Raw genomic sequence first — 18087 nt, 5'->3', positions numbered from 1 at the left:
TTGGAACCTTCCGTTCCTCTAGAGACCTGCGGTACACGGCAGTTAGAAGGGGGGGGGGGGGGGGGCACGTTCTTTCGCGTACTCTGTGTAGAATCGAATTGGTATCCAGTCAGGTCCAGTGGACTTTGCTCTGTTGAGTGATTCCAGTTGCTTTTCTATTCCTTGGACACTTATCTCGATGTCAGCCATTTTTTCGTTCGTGCGAGCATTTAGAGAAGTAACTGCAGTACGGTCTTCCTCAGTGAAACAGCTTTGGGGAAAGGTGTTTGGTATTTCAGCTTTACGCATGTCATCCTCTGTTTCAATGCCACTATCATCCCAGAGTGTCTGGATATGCTGTTTCGATTCACTTACTGATTTAACGTAAGACCAGAACTTCCTAGGATTTTCTGTCTAGTCGGTTCGTAGAATTTTACTTTCGAATTCACTGAGCCCTTCACGCATAGCCGTTCTTACGCTAACTTTGACATCGTTTAGCTTCTGATTGTCCGACAGGTTTTGGCTGCGCTTAAATTTGCAGCGAATCTCTCTTTGCTTCCGTGTAGCTCCAGCGAGTTGCGTGCGGCGCCTCTGAGGGGAAATGGGCGAGTCGGCCAACGTTGCATGTCCCCTCGCGCTCAACCCTCAGTTTCCCCAAGTCATTTTTTTATCACACTCTGACAGACAGCTATTTTTCAAGAGCCATGTTGTTGTGAGATTTAAGACACTGGAACTTGCGAGCAGACCCGGATACAGAGGTACTTCAATAGGACAAAAGGTAATGCTACTGTTTTAATGCTACGGGAGGACTATATTAATAAGATTAATGTTTTATTAAGCGACTCAACGTTTCGCAAAACAGATAAGGGTCCTACTGCCAGAGTGGTGAGGAAATTAGCAGAACTTTCGACTAACAGTGCCTTACGAAAGGAGGTAATTAGGGAACTACACTACCGGCCATTAAAATTGCTACAACACGAAGATGACGTGCTACAGTCGCGTAATTTACCGACAGGAATAAAATGCTGTGATATGAAAATGATTAGCTTTTCAGAGCATTCACACAACGTTGGCGCCGGTGGCGACACCTACAACGTGCTGACATGATGAAAGTTTCCAACCGATTTCTCATACACAAACAGCACTTGACCGGCGTTGCATGGTGAAACGTTGTTGCGATGCCTCGCGTAAGGAGGAGAAATGCGTACCATCACGTTTCCGACTTTGATAAAAGTCGGATTGTAGCGTATCGCGATTGGAGTTTATCGTAACGTCACATTGCTGCTCGCGTTGGTCGAGATCCAATGAGTGTTAGCAGGATATGGAATCGGTGGGTTCAGGAGGGTAATACGGAACGCCGTGCTGGATCCCAACGGCCTCGTATCACTAACAGTCGAGATAACAGCCATCTTATCCGCATGGCTGTAACGGATCGTGCAGCCACGTCTCAATCTCAGAGTCAACAGATAGGGATGTTTGCAAGACTACCATCATCTGCACGAACGGTTCGACAACGTTTCCAGCAGAATGGGTTATCAGCTCGGAGACCGTGGCTGCGGTTACTCTTGACGCTGCATCACAGACAGGAGCGCCTGCGATGCTGTACTCAACGACGCACCTGGGTGCACGAATGGCAAAACGTCATTTTTTCGGATGAATCCAGGTTCTGTTTACAGCATCATGATGGTCGCATCCGTGTTTGGCGTCATCGCCGTGAAAGCACATTGAAAGCGTATCACCCGGCGTGATAGTGTGGGGTGCCTCTTATTCGCATTGACGGCACCTTGAACAGTGAACGTTACCTTTCATTAGATCCCTGAGAAACCCTGCATTTCAGCAGGATAATGCACGAGCGCATGTTGCAGGTCCTGCACGGGCCTTTCTGGATACAGAAAATGTTCGACTGCTGCCTTGGCTGGCACATTCTCCATATCTCTCACCAACTGAAAACGTCTGTTCAATGGTGGCCGAGGAACTGGCTCGTTACAATACGCCAGTCACTACTCTTGATGAACTGTGGTATCGTGTTGAGGCTGCATGGGCAGCTGTACCTGTACACGCCATCCAAGGTCTGTGTGACTCAATGCTCAGGTTTATCAAGGCCGTTATTGCGGCCATAGCTGGTTGTTATTGTTACTGATTTCTCAGATCTATGTACCCAAATTGCGTGAAAATGTAATGACATGTCAGTTCTAGTATATATATTTGTCCAATGAATACCTGCTTATCACATGGATCTCTTCTTGGTGTAGCAATTTTAATGGCCAGTAATATAGTTAATGACATATTCACAAATGAACGATAGAAGGCGTCAAGGGACACTACATTACCCAGTATGAGAGACCAGCGTCACACAAATTCAGTGTGGCGTAGTGAGATGAACAGAGATTGTATTCTTCCTAGACAGGACGTACTGTCCACGTACATCAACGGATGCAGGGACGTGGCTCCGAGGCTAAACGCTGGTCTATTTGGTCAGAGTTGGCCTAATGAATATTACAGAGTTTTGTACCTTTTTACAAGAACAGAGTCTGAAGTGTGTAATCCACTATACTGACAGCATCTCTCTAGCTTCCTTGGAGTGCGTTTCAAGACCCTTATCCCTCCCAGCCTAGCTGGAATGTCCACGGTTAGGGAAGTTAAATTATCAGTGCGGTGAAAGAATGAACGGAAGACAAGAATCAGTGAATATTACATACACACGAGAGAAGAGAAAGAGATGCGGTGTGATTGTAAATCAGGTTCTCCATTATACTGCGTGTTTGGCTAAAATGGCTCTGAACACTATGGGACTTAACATCAGAGGTCATCAGCCCGCTAGAACTTAGAACTACTTAAACATAACTAACCTAAGGACATCACACACATCCATGCCCGAATCAGGATTCGAATCTGCGACCGTAGCGGTCGTGCGGTTCCAGACTGAAGCGCCTAGAACCGCTAGACTCCGTGTTATGCGAGAATGACAACTTTCAAGTAATACGGAAATATTATTTGTAGTATAACAATGAAGAGCTTATTAGTGAAATTCAAATTTACATAACTGTTATATGTGTGAAAGGATGTGGTTTAATTTTTACTGTGGTATGTGAAATATATTTATTAAAATTTAAGTATAGTTGGAGAAGTATAACTTTTTTTTCAATTTCTGATTTTTGTTGAATATTCAAAGTACTCCATTTTAATATACTGTTACTTTCATGCCAGTCTGGTGGTTTTGTTATACTGGTAACATTAAAAAAAAAGTCTGTAATGTGGTAACATTTCGAAATTTAAATATATATACTGCAACTGATGAATGAGAACTGGTGCAACGTTTTAAGTTAAACAATATTGAAAAGAGAATTCAGCTTTCAAGATTTTGTGTAGCCTTTTCTACTGCCAACAACTTTTCTTAAAAAGTAGTCGGTCAAATTGAACCACGAGATTTTAGTCTGTCAATGTCGAATGTTCCGCAGCCAGATGCCTTGCTTGCCTGCATTTTCTTAATTCGTTTGCGTATGTAGCTCTAATTGAATCAGTTTTGTTCTGCAGCTCAGTTAGTGTCAGCTCATCCATGTTCTGATCGCGCATGACGAAGAGTAGCAACATGTTGCTGCCGGTTTTGTAATCAAGCCACAAACACCTACACATGGTAGAGACACCAAAAAAGCGAAAGCTTCCTCGGGTTACCACTTCATATTTCAATTTTTTTACCATTTATCGACACACCTAACTTCAAACTTGTGCCAGCATACTGTGATTAAAATTACTTGATAGTTGACGTCGGCCGCTTGCCGCTACAGCGTTGCCATATCTGCTCCCAGCTACCGCTCTGTTATAGACGACACACCAAACACGGTGGGTAACTTTACAAATGCTGTTAGTGTGTAATGCGCAGAAATGTTGGAAGTGGCCGCCGCAAGATATGATGGAAATGGGAGATGCTGACAGCTGATTTTAAGTGGCTAATGACTGGACACGTTTTGTAGCCCTGAATTTAAACTGAGCCTCGTGATATGCGACGTATCCGATAAAACAGCACTCAACAGTCTGGGGGCGGAACTAAAAGCACAACTGCTTTATTTATGGTGACGAGCACACACAAGGCAGAAAAATATCGGTTGCAGTGCTAAGAACGAATTGTGATTTCTCGCTATCACTGGTTACCTCTAACTATCCTCACACTGCCTAAACAATCTGCCACATTTCCAACAGATAAGCAGTCCCTGTTGGCACATCACTGCAGACTAGAGGTGACACAGGCAGATTCCAAACGAAAGAGGACCGATAGGAAGAAAAATAAGAGCAAATAAAAAAAGTCAATATCATGACGAAAAAGACCCAACAAAGAATTACAATTAAAAAAATTACATTTAAACCAATTAATTGGATAGAAATAATAATAAAAATCTTTTGATTAGATTTAGAAAGAAAAAAATCGTTATGTTTAACGTGATTCAAACATACGATTTCAGCACATCAAGTTCATTCATTAACCGTTGTTCTACGCAAAAATATAGGGTTAACCAGCTATATTTATGTTTGTGACGTTCCAGCAGTTGCAGCCTCCAATAATGCGGCTTTATGCAATATTGTGTGACGCCGAACTCTGTGTGTAAGATAACTGTAAATGTGATGCTGAATCACCTCTTGTGCAGAAGGATCCAGCAGTGTTTGCATCGTGCTGTGTATGACAGCCATGTATTTCATTAGCATCGTTTTGTATGTGTGTGTGTTTTGTTTTTGGTGTGCATATCACGTGTGATGAGAAACCAAATAAAATTGCCAGACCTATCTTTTGGGATCCAAACACATCAAGAAAGAATGCTGGACAAGCAATTGGAAGTGAACTGACATAACTGTTGATGCACTTTGGCAATGCCAAACGGTTCAGCAGTGATGTTGAATGCTCTGATTGGAGAAAACCAGCTCCAACGCGTGATGTGTCAGATATCAAGTACTTTATTACTTTTTTTTTTTTTACATTTCACTACGACCAGTTTCGGCTACTGCCATCTTCAGATCATAAAATATTCTGATGTGATATCAACGTCAAACTTATCATGTAGGTACATAGTTAAGTGCTGAGCACTTACTATGTCATAGTGGTTGTGTGTGTGAGAGTTCAAGCAAAGGGTCGTGAGTGGACTGTACGATTTAGGAACGCAGGAAAAGCCGCCATGCTCATGGTGTATGGAGAGTGTAGAAACAATGCAGTCTGTTCTCGTATGATGTACGCAGCAAGATATCCTAATAGACGTCAATCATCTCGGCAATTATTTATCAGCCTCTTCAACCAGTTACGTGAAAGTGGTATTGTATCACCTAGACAACGTAGCAGAAGACAAAAGATGGGGAAGTTAATGTTCCTGCTGCTGTTGCAGCTGATCAGCATGTTAGTTCCCGCGTAATCGCCCGAGGAAGTGGTGTGAATGATGTAAGTGCATTCTCCGTCGATATAGGTTCCATTCTTATATCTCTCGCCATCAAGAGCTGCGTGGAAACGATTATGAGAATCATGTTTTCTGCACTTGGGCATTAAGACAGGATACTCCAGAAGAATCACATACCTTGATTAGTGATGAAGCCACATTTACCTACCGTGGCCAGGTAAACTGCCAAACATGCACTATTGGTCTGTTGCCAATCCCCATCAGCATCGTTATGTGGAATGTCACCTTCCATGTAGTGTAAACATGTGGTGTGGGAAAGTAAACCAGCAGCTCCTAGTCCTGTGTATCAAAGACAGAATACTGAATGCACACAAGTGTTGCAAATTTCTAACAGACCATCTCCCATGGATGCTAGAAGACGTTCCTCTGCAGACTAGGAGGAACATGTGATACCATTATGATGGGAGTCCAGCCCATAGGGGTATAATGCATGAGTTCTTTTAAAATCGTTGGAATGAACGTGGAGGACCTTTACTTGCTGCTCCTTTCCACAGATTTGGCGCCTATAGACTTTATCCTGTGGGGAAAGTTGAAAGATGCTGCCTAACGGCAGCATTAAGACAAGATACTCCAGAAGAATCACATACCTTGATTAGTGATGAAGCCACATTTACCTACCGTGGCCAGGTAAACTGCCAAACATGCACTATTGGTCTGTTGCCAATCCCCATCAGCATCGTTATGTGGAATGTCACCTTCCATGTAGTGTAAACATGTGGTGTGGGAAAGTAAACCAGCAGCTCCTAGTCCTGTGTATCAAAGACAGAATACTGAATGCACACAAGTGTTGCAAATTTCTAACAGACCATCTCCCATGGATGCTAGAAGACGTTCCTCTGCAGACTAGGAGGAACATGTGATACCATTATGATGGGAGTCCAGCCCATAGGGGTATAATGCATGAGTTCTTTTAAAATCGTTGGAATGAACGTGGAGGACCTTTACTTGCTGCTCCTTTCCACAGATTTGGCGCCTATAGACTTTATCCTGTGGGGAAAGTTGAAAGATGCTGCCTAACGGCAGCATTAAGACAAGATACTCCAGAAGAATCACATACCTTGATTAGTGATGAAGCCACATTTACCTACCGTGGCCAGGTAAACTGCCAAACATGCACTATTGGTCTGTTGCCAATCCCCATCAGCATCGTTATGTGGAATGTCACCTTCCATGTAGTGTAAACATGTGGTGTGGGAAAGTAAACCAGCAGCTCCTAGTCCTGTGTATCAAAGACAGAATACTGAATGCACACAAGTGTTGCAAATTTCTAACAGACCATCTCCCATGGATGCTAGAAGACGTTCCTCTGCAGACTAGGAGGAACATGTGATACCATTATGATGGGAGTCCAGCCTGTAGGGGTATAATGCACGAGTTCTTTTAAAATCGTTGGAATGAATGTGGAGGATCCCTACATGCTGGCCCTTTCCACAGATTTGGCGCCTATAGACTTTATCCTGTGGGGAAAGTTGAAAGATGTCTAACGATCATATCAACTACACCTGCTGATATGCAACGACATCTGCGCTGAAATGCTAGCAAGCATGCAGCATTTGCTCCATACCAGACGGAAAGCATTTATTGCCACCGTTGGTGGTCATTTAGAACACAGCCTGCAGTCGTTAGTTGTCTCATTATTCGTCAGAATCCACATAACTAGTGTGTGCACTTGTGTTTTTTTTGTGTGTACTACCACAGGTATTGTACAAGTCTCAGTTTGAGAACTTTTCAAAATATAATATCACACAAACCACTCATACTAGAATCCTCCAACAAAAACCACTCTCATTCTAATTTACCCTATTTTTAGTTTGTTAATGTCAATAGATGTTGTTCTATTTAAAAATGTCTCTAAGTGTTATTACAATCTGTTGTTTGGCTAAATATCAATCCACTCTGTGAAAATGGAACATCAACAGCACTTTCCAGTTGCGGTGTAAGTTTTACGTTATTTACCCTGTATTATGGGCGTAATAAGCAAAAAATTATTTCCTTTCCTTTGTTTGATGTTGCAGTTTTAATGAGCGGGAGCGTAACATAAACGTGGGAGCTTTACATGTAATGGGGATATGCCTGTGGACCAGTTTCAGAGACACCAAATGCCAGTAGAAGCAGAGTGTGGGGATACCAGCTGTAGCGTTTGGTCGCTATAGCCATCAGTTCGGTAGGTGAGTGCACTGAGTCGTAGAGTTAATGCAACTGAGCCTCTATGTAATTTTATAAACTGTTCGGTACCGAGATGGCATGGGCCCCAATTAACTAAGATGGACCTGTCCCTTGTCATCTTTCCTCACGCCAAGTGACAAGTGACCCCACCTGCGGGCACAGTCATCAGACAACTGTGCACCAGCACAGCACACCACTGCATGCAAAGCGCTCCACATCTGATGTGGCCATCTGGCACAAGAAAATAAATAGGTTGGTATATTCACATCCAAGTGACACTGAAATGGCTTCAAATATTGTCATTGTTTGTCTGTTGTTCCTGTGTGCTACGTTTAAAACAAAACCATCATGTAGTAAGACTATATTATTGACTGGTTCCAACCAGTATGTCTAGCCTTCCTTAGAATAACTTGATGAATGATAAGGACTGCCAGCTGGAGTGGCCGTGCGGTTCTGGGCGCTGCAGTCTGGAACCGCGAGACCACTACGGTCGCAGGTTCGAATCCTGCCTCGGGCATGGATGTGCGTGATGTCCTTAGGTTGGTTAGGTTTAAGTAGTTCTAAGTTCTAGGGGACTGATGACCTCAGAAGTTGAGTCCCATAGTGCTCAGAGCTATTTGAACCAATGATAAGGACTGTTCAACTGATTTAGTCATTTGAGGACTTCTAAACAAATGTACCTTCAGATGCAAAGGGATGGATGTAGCTCTATGGTGTGCTCTCATGTAGGCTGCAGTTCCTCAACCAAATTGTGGGCCACCACACCGCTCAATCTGCACTGTGCCACAGAGCTGCTCTTAGGCATTTCGGAAGGTTTCATCTCATTGTTCAGATTATGTTGACAGATCGCATGGCGTGACATTTCTTCAAGGCACCCTGCATATATTATTTACTCTTGCTTTCTCCTAAGCTGTACCATGTGCACCATGACCAATTTCCACGATTCTCAGCTGAAATGCATGGATGACATCTACACTCCTGGAAATGGAAAAAAGAACACATTGACACCGGTGTGTCAGGCCCACCATACTTGCTCCGGACACTGCGAGAGGGCTGTACAAGCAATGATCACACGCACGGCACAGCGGACACACCAGGAACCGCGGTGTTGGCCGTCGAATGGCGCTAGCTGCGCAGCATTTGTGCCCCGCCGCCGTCAGTGTCAGCCAGTTTGCCGTGGAATACGGAGCTCCATCGCAGTCTTTAACACTGGTAGCATGCCGCGACAGCGTGGACGTGAACCGTATGTGCAGTTGACGGACTTTGAGCGAGGGCGTATAGTTGGCATGCGGGAGGCCGGGTTCACGTACCGCCGAATTGCTCAACACGTGGGGCGTGAGGTCTCCACAGTACATCGATGTTGTCGCCAGTGGTCGGCGGAAGGTGCACGTGCCCGTCGACCTGGGACCGGACCGCAGCGACGCACGGATGCACGCCAAGACCGTAGGATCCTACGCAGTGACGTAGGGGACCGCACCGCCACTTCCCAGCAAATTAGGGACACTGTTGCTCCTGGGGTATCGGCGTGGACCTTTCGCAACCGTCTCCATGAAGCTGGGCTACGGTCCCGCAGGCCGTCTTCCGCTCACGCCCCAACATCGTGCAGCCCGCCTCCAGTGGTGTCGCGACAGGCGTGAATGGAGGGACGAATGGAGACGTGACGTCTTCAGCGATGAGAGACGCTTCTGCCTTGGTGCCAATGATGGTCGTATGCGTGTTTGGCTCCGTGCAGGTGAGCGCCACAATCAGGACTGCATACGACCGAGGCACACAGGGCCAACACCCGGCATCATGGTGTGGGGAGCGATCTCCTACACTGGCCGTACATCTCTGGTGATCGTCGAGGGGACACTGAATAGTGCACGGTACATCCAAACCGTCATCGAACCCATCGTTCTACCATTCCTAGACCGGCAAGGGAACTTGCTGTTCCAACAGGACAATGCACGTCCGCATGTATCCCGTGCCACCCAACGTGCTCTAGAAGGTGTAAGTCAACTACCCTGACCAGCAAGATCTCCGGATCTGTCCCCCATTGAGCATGTTTGGGACTGGATGAAGCGTCGTCTCACGCGGTCTGCACGTCCAGCACGAACTCTGGTCCAACTGAGGAGCCAGGTGGAAATGGCATGGCAAGCCGTTCCACAGGACTACATCCAGCATCTCTACGACCGTCTCCATGGGAGAATAGCAGCCTGCATTGCTGCGAAAGGTGGATATACACTGTACTAGTGCCGACATTGTGCATGCTCTGTTGCCTGTGTCTATGTGCCTGTGGTTCTGTCAGTGTGATCATGTGATGTATCTGACCCCAGGAATGTGTCAATTAAGTTTCCCCTTCCTGGGTCAATGAATTCACGGTGTTCGTATTTCAATTTCCAGGAGTGTATGAACTCAGTTTCCAGTGGGATGCATCCTGGTGATACTTCAGGCAAACTTAATCAAGCACTCCATCTTCAGGCCACAAGTGGCCCATCAGGACCATCCGACCGCCGTGTCATAATCAGTTGAGGATGCAGGAAACTTAATCACTACATCCAAAACTAAAAGTCACACAGTATTTCCAAAGTAACAAATTGTCTCTGCAATCAAAGCATAAAAGCTGAATGAACAGCCTTACCGATAATTGACATCTCAGTACAGTAGACGAATAATGGGCAGGAGGACCGATCCTTAACAGGCCTCAGTAACATACACAATGGCACCTTCGGCTACCGAACCGAAAATTACGTCACTACCGAGGATAACCTACGGAACCGAATGGTATGTGCGATACAGAATAGGGCTACGGGAGACCGGTGTCTGCGGCGACTGGAAACGGTGCTGTGCCGGGCGCGGTCGGCGCGGATTGGCGGTCGACGAGCGCCGGCAATAATAACACCGGCCGGGGCGCTCGTAAAACCGTCTCAGCCCCACTGCCACCACTGCTGCCGCTCGTACCGCCGAGAGTTTTACGGCCGGCGCAGTTGGCGGCACTGACCACGCTCACCCCTCGGCCTTCCCCGCTCGCGGGCAGCGCAGCCCAGCGCACGGCCGCCACAATTCTCCCCCTAAAATCCGGAACCGCTAGCAGTAATACCGCCACCCCGCCAGACCAAATAAAGATCCGGCGCGGCGCGAGGGGAAGACGCGGAATAATAGGCGAGCGCCCTAATGGAATAACGCGACGTGATTCGCGGCTCTCTCTTTGTTTCGGACGTTGCGACGTTTCTGACCCCCACCCACACTGATTCCGACGCTGGCTGCCTCTCCGACTGTTGACTCGGCGATTTCAATGAAACGCTAATTCTGTAACTCTGAAGCAAACGGTGGCTTTCGAAATACAAATATACCACAAAACCAATGAACACAAGCAAAGGAGTACGACAAGGCTGCTGTATTTCTCCTACATTATCAATGTATACCGACAACTGTAGGGGTGGACTGCTGAGACGAAATGGAGGTTAGTTGGTAGCTTGATATGGAGGGAGGGCGCCAAATTGCGAGGATATCGCACCCATTGGATTAGGGAAGGATGGGAAAGGAAGTCGGTCATGCCCTTTCACAGAAACCATCCCGGCATTAGCTTGAAGCGATTTAGGGAAATCACGAAAAGCCAGCACTACTGGCCAATACCTCGTGTCCTACCTTCCAAACTTCACAAAAGCTCTCCTGCGAACCTTGCACTACTAGCACTCCCGGAAGAAGGTACACTACTGGCCATTAAAATTGCTACACCAAGAAGAAATGCAGATGATAAACGGGTATTCATTGGACAAATATATTATACTAGAACTGACATGTGATTACATTTTCACGCAATTTGAGTGCATAGATCCTGAGAAATCAGTACCCAGAACAACCACCTCTGGCCGCAATAACGGCCTTGATACGCCTGGGCATTGAGTCAAACAGAGCTTGGATGGCGTGTACAGGTACAGCTGCCCATGCAGCTTCAACACGATACCACAGTTCATCAACAGTAGTGACTGGCGTACTGTGACGAGCCCGTTGCTCGGCCACCATTAACCAGACCTTTTCAGTTGGTGAGAGATCTGGAGAATGTGCTGGCCAGGACAGCAGTCCAATATTTTATGTATCCAGAAAGGCCCCTACAGGACCTGCAACATGATGTCGTGCATTATCCTGCTGAAATGTAAGGTTTCGCAGGGATCGAACGAAGGGTAGAGCCACTGGTCGTAACACATCTGAAAAGTAACGTCCACTGTTCAAAGTGCCTTCAGTGCGAACAAGAGGTGACCGAGATGTGTAACAAGTAGCACCCCGTGCCATCGCGCCGGGTGATACGGCAGCATGGCGATGACGAATACACGCTTCCAATGTGCGTTCACCGCGATGTCGCCAAACACGGATGCGACCATCATGATGCTGTAAACAGAACCTGGTTTCATCCGAAAATATGACGTTTTGCCTTTCATGCACCCAGGTTCGTCGTTGAGTACACCATCGCAGGCGCTCCTGTCTGCGATGCAAAGGTAACCGCAGCAACGGCCTCCGAGCTGATAGTCCATGCTGCTGCAAACGTTGTCGGATGGTTCGTGCAGACGGTTATCTTGCAAACGTCCCCATGTCTTGACTTAGGGATCGAGACGTGGCTGCCCGATCCGTTACAGCTATGCGGATAAGATGCCTATCATCTAGACTGCTAGTGATACGAGGCCGTTGGGTCCAGCACGGCGTTCCGTCTTACCCTCCTTGAACCCACCCATTCCATATTCTGCTAACAGCCATTGGATCTCGATCAACGCGAGCAGCAATGTCGCGATACGATAAACCGCAATCGCGATAGGCTACAATCCGACCTTTATCAAAGTCGGGAACGTGATGGTACGCATTTCTCCTCCTTACACGAGATGTCACGACAATGTTTCACCAGGCAACGCCGGTCAACTGCTGTTTGCGTATGAGAAATCGGTTGGAAACTTTCCTCATGTCAGCACGACGTAGGTGTCGCCACCGGCGCCAACCTTGTGTGAATGCTCTGAAATGCTAATCATTTGCATATTACAGCATCTTCTTCCTGTAGGTTAAATTTCATTTCTGTAGCACGTCATCTTTGTGGTGTAGCAATTTTAATGGCCAGTAGTGTAAAGCAGGATGTTCTGACGATTGTTCGAGCCGTCGTCTTCCCGAATGCAAGCCCAATGTGCTAATCACTGGGCCACCTTGCTAGGTGGAAATGGGGAAAAAGGTCCCATGAACATGTATCTGGGAATGTATCATTGTGACAGTAGATGGCGCTGACGTGCACCTGTCATGCGTTCCTTGTGTGTTGCAGGTTGTGTGATTGACGCAGGACACTGTAAGCAGCAGAGTGCTCCAGTACTCATGTCGAGAACAAGCCAGGATGGTGTCTGTGTGTGGCCAAGCACGTGGAAACGGTCGAGACGCAGCACAACTATATCAAAAGAAGTACCCTCACAGACACCAATCACACCACTCAACATTTGAAGGCATTTTTGGGCGTCTGTGTGAGCATGGGCCCTTTGAGACAGGCGAACATGCAGGGTCGCGGCGGATTGTGGGTACACCAGATTTCCAGGACCGGGTTCTACAGACAATTGAGGCGAATGCTGGTACAAGAAAATTGAGACGAACGCTGGTACAACCCCCAGGCAAGTGGCCCGCCAGTATGGTGTAAAGCAAAGTGCGGCAATCCACGATGAAGTGTATCGCGTCCATTGCAGCCAATGGGGACCACTTTGAACATCTGTTGTGACGTGGATGCAATGCAGCTCTGTACTGTGTTTGGGACAATCCATTTACAGACATGTGTTCACAAGACCTCCATTTCAACTCAGGAATCAGTCCCTGCAATTTGTCGGTTTTATTAATGTTCACCCTGTCTACAGATGAAGTTAGCATCAAATGGAAAATGTTGAAAATAAATGGAGATCTTGTAGATCGTGACACTAGACTAAATGTAATTTTATATGCAGATGCTCTAACTATGACTATAGAGAATGCAGCTGGCCTTAAGAGGGACGTCTGTAAGTTGCTTACAGCCTAAAGTTGTCGGTAGATAAAACGAAGGTAATGATATTTCAGAGCATACTGCCAGTAAGACCTAAAATAGTGTTGATACTAAAATCAGATCGGTTGCTGCTGCTACAATGGCAGGTTATCAAGATTTTAGTGAGTTTGAACGTGGTGTTACAATCGGCGCATGAGCGATGGGGCATAACATCTTCCAGGTAGCGATGAAGTGGGGAATTTCCTGTACGACCATTTAACGAGTGTACCGTGCATATCAGGATCCAGGTAAAACATCAAATCTTCGACATCGCTGCGGCGGGTAAAAGATCCTGCAAGAAGAGTACCATCGACGACTGAAGAGAATCGTTAAACGTGACTGAAGTGCAACCCTTCCGCAAACTGCTGCAGGTTTCAATGCTGGGCCATCAACAAGTGTCGGCGTGCGAACCGTTCAGCGAAACATAATTGATACGGGATTTCGGACCCGAAGGCCCACTCGTGTACCCTTGATGACTGCACGACACAAAGCTTTAAGCCTCGCCTGGGCCCGTCAAGACCGACATTGGACTGTTGATGACTGGAAACATGTTGTCTGCTCGGACGAATCCGGTTCAAGTCGTATCGAGCGGATGGACGTTTTGGGGTATGGATACAAACTCATGAATCCATGGACGTTACTTATCAGCAGGGGACTGTTCTAGTTGATGGAGGCGTGCAGGTGACACGGACGTAAGTATCGTGTTTGGTCACCTGCTTCCACTCATGTCCATTGTGTATTCCGTGGACTAGGGCAACTCCAGCAAGACAAAGCGACACCCCACACGTCCAGAATTGCTACAGAGTGGCTCTAGGAACACTTCTCTGAGTTTAAACAGTTCCGCTGGCCAGCAAACTCCCCAGATACGAACATTATTGAGCATATCTGGTATGCCTTGCAACATGATGTTCAGAGGAGATCTCCACCACCTCGCACACTTACCGATTTATGGACAGCCCTGGAGGGTTCATGGTGTCATTTCCTTCCAGTAGCACTTCAGGTATTAATCGAGTCCTTTCTACGTCGTGCTGCTGCAATTCTACATGTTAGCCTGGGCCCTACAGAGAATGAGGCAGTTGTACGGGTTCCTTGGGCTCTTCTGTGTAAAACAGTGGAAGTGAAACATGGGGAGCAACAAGACGCCATCAGACTACAGGGTCGAGAAATGAGATTTCTAAGAATATTTGAAGGATGTACAAGGGAGGATGGAAAAACAACTTAAGATATAAGGATAGTTTTAGCTGGTCTCTGTGGTTGTAGCCACTTCAGTCTGGAAACGCGCGACCGCTACGGTCGCAGATTCGAATCCTGCCTCGGGCATGAATGTGTGTGATGTCCTTAGGTTAGTTAAGTTTAAGTAGTTCCAAGTTATAGGGGACTGATGACCTCAGATGTTAAGTCCCATAGTGCTCAGAGACATTCTTGATTTTTGGAAAGTCTTGGGAATATATTACCTAAAAGAGAAAATTAAGGAAATAAGGGGAAAATGGAAGGAACACGTAGACTATATGGCTTGAGAAAGGTTCCCGGTAATGGTTCTATATTATAAATGCACTGCAAGAAGGAATGTAGAAAGACCATACAAGGGATGGGTACCTTAACATGCAATTTGCCTAGTACATTACGTGAAGAAGAAGAACTGTCTCTTTCCTGGAAGCATAACATTACCTTGGATATACTACGCCTCTTGCAGCGCTTCCAAAATTGCGATCTTCTCCCACTGCGTTACACAATTAAAGGATTACTTTTTCCAAACCTATAACTGTCTCATTGCGACATACAAGGTTTGGACCAAAGCTGCCTACAACTTTCCTCTATAACGGTGCAAAAGTCACCCTCGGGCTTGGAGATCCTTCAAACGCATGCGGAAAAGGGCCAGAACTCAGATGTTCATACGGGGTGTAAGACCGGATAATGGTGCTACGTTGCACAAAATTTCACGACAGTTCTGCGCAACCCCACCGTGGTCGTGTCACACGATGGAAAGCTAGTGACACCCCATCCCCTCTCTTACTCACATTTGCACATTGTTTTGACACCTCTGCGATGGATGTAAGAAGTGCAACGACGCCCAGCAATGAAATCACCCTGTATTCTTACGGGTGGCTGAGGAAAACATTTCGGTTGTACCGCCGCTCAGAATCCACACAAAAAAGGTATTGGGTGCTATGGTGTCATAAAGCACGTTGCTGAAACCACCCCTTCCGTGGGGGCGTTGCTAAGTACTTGATGGTCGAAAAGGACAGTTCGCAGTCCGACGAGGACAATCTTGACAACCTTTGGCACTGCTTACACCCCCGGACGACTCAATCCTCCTCTGAGGACATGATGGGGCTGGAGCCCCACTGAACGTGAACTGACCTATTTGGATGGGGTGTGACCGTAGTTTTAGCTCTGGTGTACAGGGTGGAACCACTAGAGGCCTTTCAGAACTGTTCGACGAACTCTGAATGTGATCTGAAGCAAGAAAGGGAGTGCATGCTTTTTCAGCCCTGCTGTTCCACGTCCCCTTTCGATGTTATCTTTGAGGACAGGAGTCTGGCAGAGGGCGCTCATGGTATGGAGCGGATGGGGGCGTGGCTCAGCGGACACACGCCATTGGGTCCGCTAGATCCCTGTGACTGGTGTCAGTGTCAGAAGAAAACTTCCCATTCCATTGCCAACCTTTATATGCTACAGGATAGCGTAAATACTTAATACCACACTGTATTCCTTCTTTGTTCGGAACAGAGCTGCAGTTTTACCCAAAGACTGCTTGTAGATAAAACAGGAAGTATTTTAGGGTTTGATACACACGACATAAAATCCCGTCTGAGGCTTGCAATTATTTTTATGTTAATAATTGGCATCCAATGCTGTACAATCGCAATAAAGTCATGAGCCGTTCAATTGATTTTTTATTACAACATGTTACGTGTTCCTGGATTACACCCATCTTCAGACATCACAAACTTCGACTCCTTCCTAACCAAGCAGGCGTACAGCCTGGACAACTCAAGGAAACTGTCCAATAACGTATGACTATACCTGCGACACAAGCAGTCTTGAAGCAAAGCTTGTGTCGCAGTTATAGTCATATGTTATTGGACACTTTCTTTGAGTTGTCCAGGCTGTACGCCTGCTTGGTTAGGAAGGAGTCGAAGTTTGTGATGTCTGAAGATGGGTGTATCCCGAAACACATAACACGTTCTAATAAGAGAGTCCATTGGACATCTCATGACTTTATTTAGATTGTACAGCATTGGTTGCCAATTATTAGTTTAGGTTTTAACGTTTTGTCAACGATCAGATCATTAGAGACTGAGTCATGAGAGATGGAAAGCTCTGTACTGCGTTTGGGACGATCCATTTCCATACATGTGTTCACAAGACCTTTTATCCTCCATTTCAAGTCAGGAATCAGTCCCTTTCTTATGAGAAAGAAAGGTCAGTTACCCGGTTTGTCAGTGGAGCAGCAGTGCAAGCCTTCGAGATTCCTGAACCTTCTTCTACTTTTCACGTGGAAACGTAGACGGAGGTACGGCATGTGGGGACAACAGCGGCTGCAATGGCGGAGTCAGGCGCTGCGTTGCCAATCGCAAGCATGCAAATTGTTTTCCAGCAGCCCGGGGCTTCGCGGCAACGACGCGTTCAGTTCCTCATCGGTGCGCGCTGGTAATCAGGAGCTCCAGCAAACACAAAAACCGGTCTTAAATATCACTCTTCATAAAATTCCTATCACACTGCACGGTCACAGTTGTTGTAGCTTCGTACAACGACAAGAAAAAAAGAGACCTTCAAAACAAATCCACGCTTTCCATTGTGTGTTTATCCTGGCGGAGAAAAAGTTACGTTACAAAAATCATAAGAAGTTTTTTGTGGGCGACTGAAAAATTCTGTAACTTGGGATTGCCCGCATCTCGTGGTCGTGCGGTAGCGTTCTCGCTTCCCACGCCCGGGTTCCCGGGTTCGATTCCCGGCGGGGTCAGGGATTTTCTCTGCCTCGTGATGGCTGGGTGTTGTGTGCTGTTCTTAGGTTTAAGTAGTTCTAAGTTCTAGGGGACTGTGGACAATAGATGTTAAGTCCCATAGTGCTCAGAGCCATTTGAATTTGAACTTGAGATTGCTAATACCACCATATTTGCCTGTAACCAACTAAAGTTTCATTAAGATCGGATTAATGCAGCTCAATAGTTTTGAACTGAGCAGTTCGTAGCGAAGGCGCCGAAAACCAGACAATTCTTCATATAATCTAAAATAAAAAATATGTATCGAAGTTTAAAGCCAAACTGTTCAAAATAGCCTAATGCTGGATAAAACAAAACAAACTAATTTTGTCAAAGGCCTAGTGGACTGCTTGTAATTAAATCTTAAACTTGTCTCCATTACAAAAAATCCGATAGACGTGTATTTGAAGTTCAAAACTCAGATTTGGACAAGTACATAATATCATGCACAATTAATTTGAAGTAAATCCGCCGAATGCTAATAGCTTAGTATCAGCTGCATTAGTTA

General features: G+C 46.2%; 1 protein-coding gene across 4 annotated transcripts in view; it reads right to left on the bottom strand.

Annotated features, from left to right (window-relative positions):
• Nucleotides 1–18087, bottom strand: part of LOC126291754 (uncharacterized protein CG43867) — a 518693-nt gene that overhangs the window by 499759 nt on the left and 847 nt on the right. The window lies entirely within an intron of this gene.

The sequence above is a fragment of the Schistocerca gregaria genome, chromosome 9 (genome assembly GCF_023897955.1).
Source record: "Schistocerca gregaria isolate iqSchGreg1 chromosome 9, iqSchGreg1.2, whole genome shotgun sequence".
In the NCBI taxonomy this organism is placed as follows: Eukaryota; Metazoa; Arthropoda; class Insecta; order Orthoptera; family Acrididae; genus Schistocerca; species Schistocerca gregaria.
Note: the sequence above shows the minus strand (reverse complement) of the source record. Positions and strands in the feature narration are given on the sequence as shown.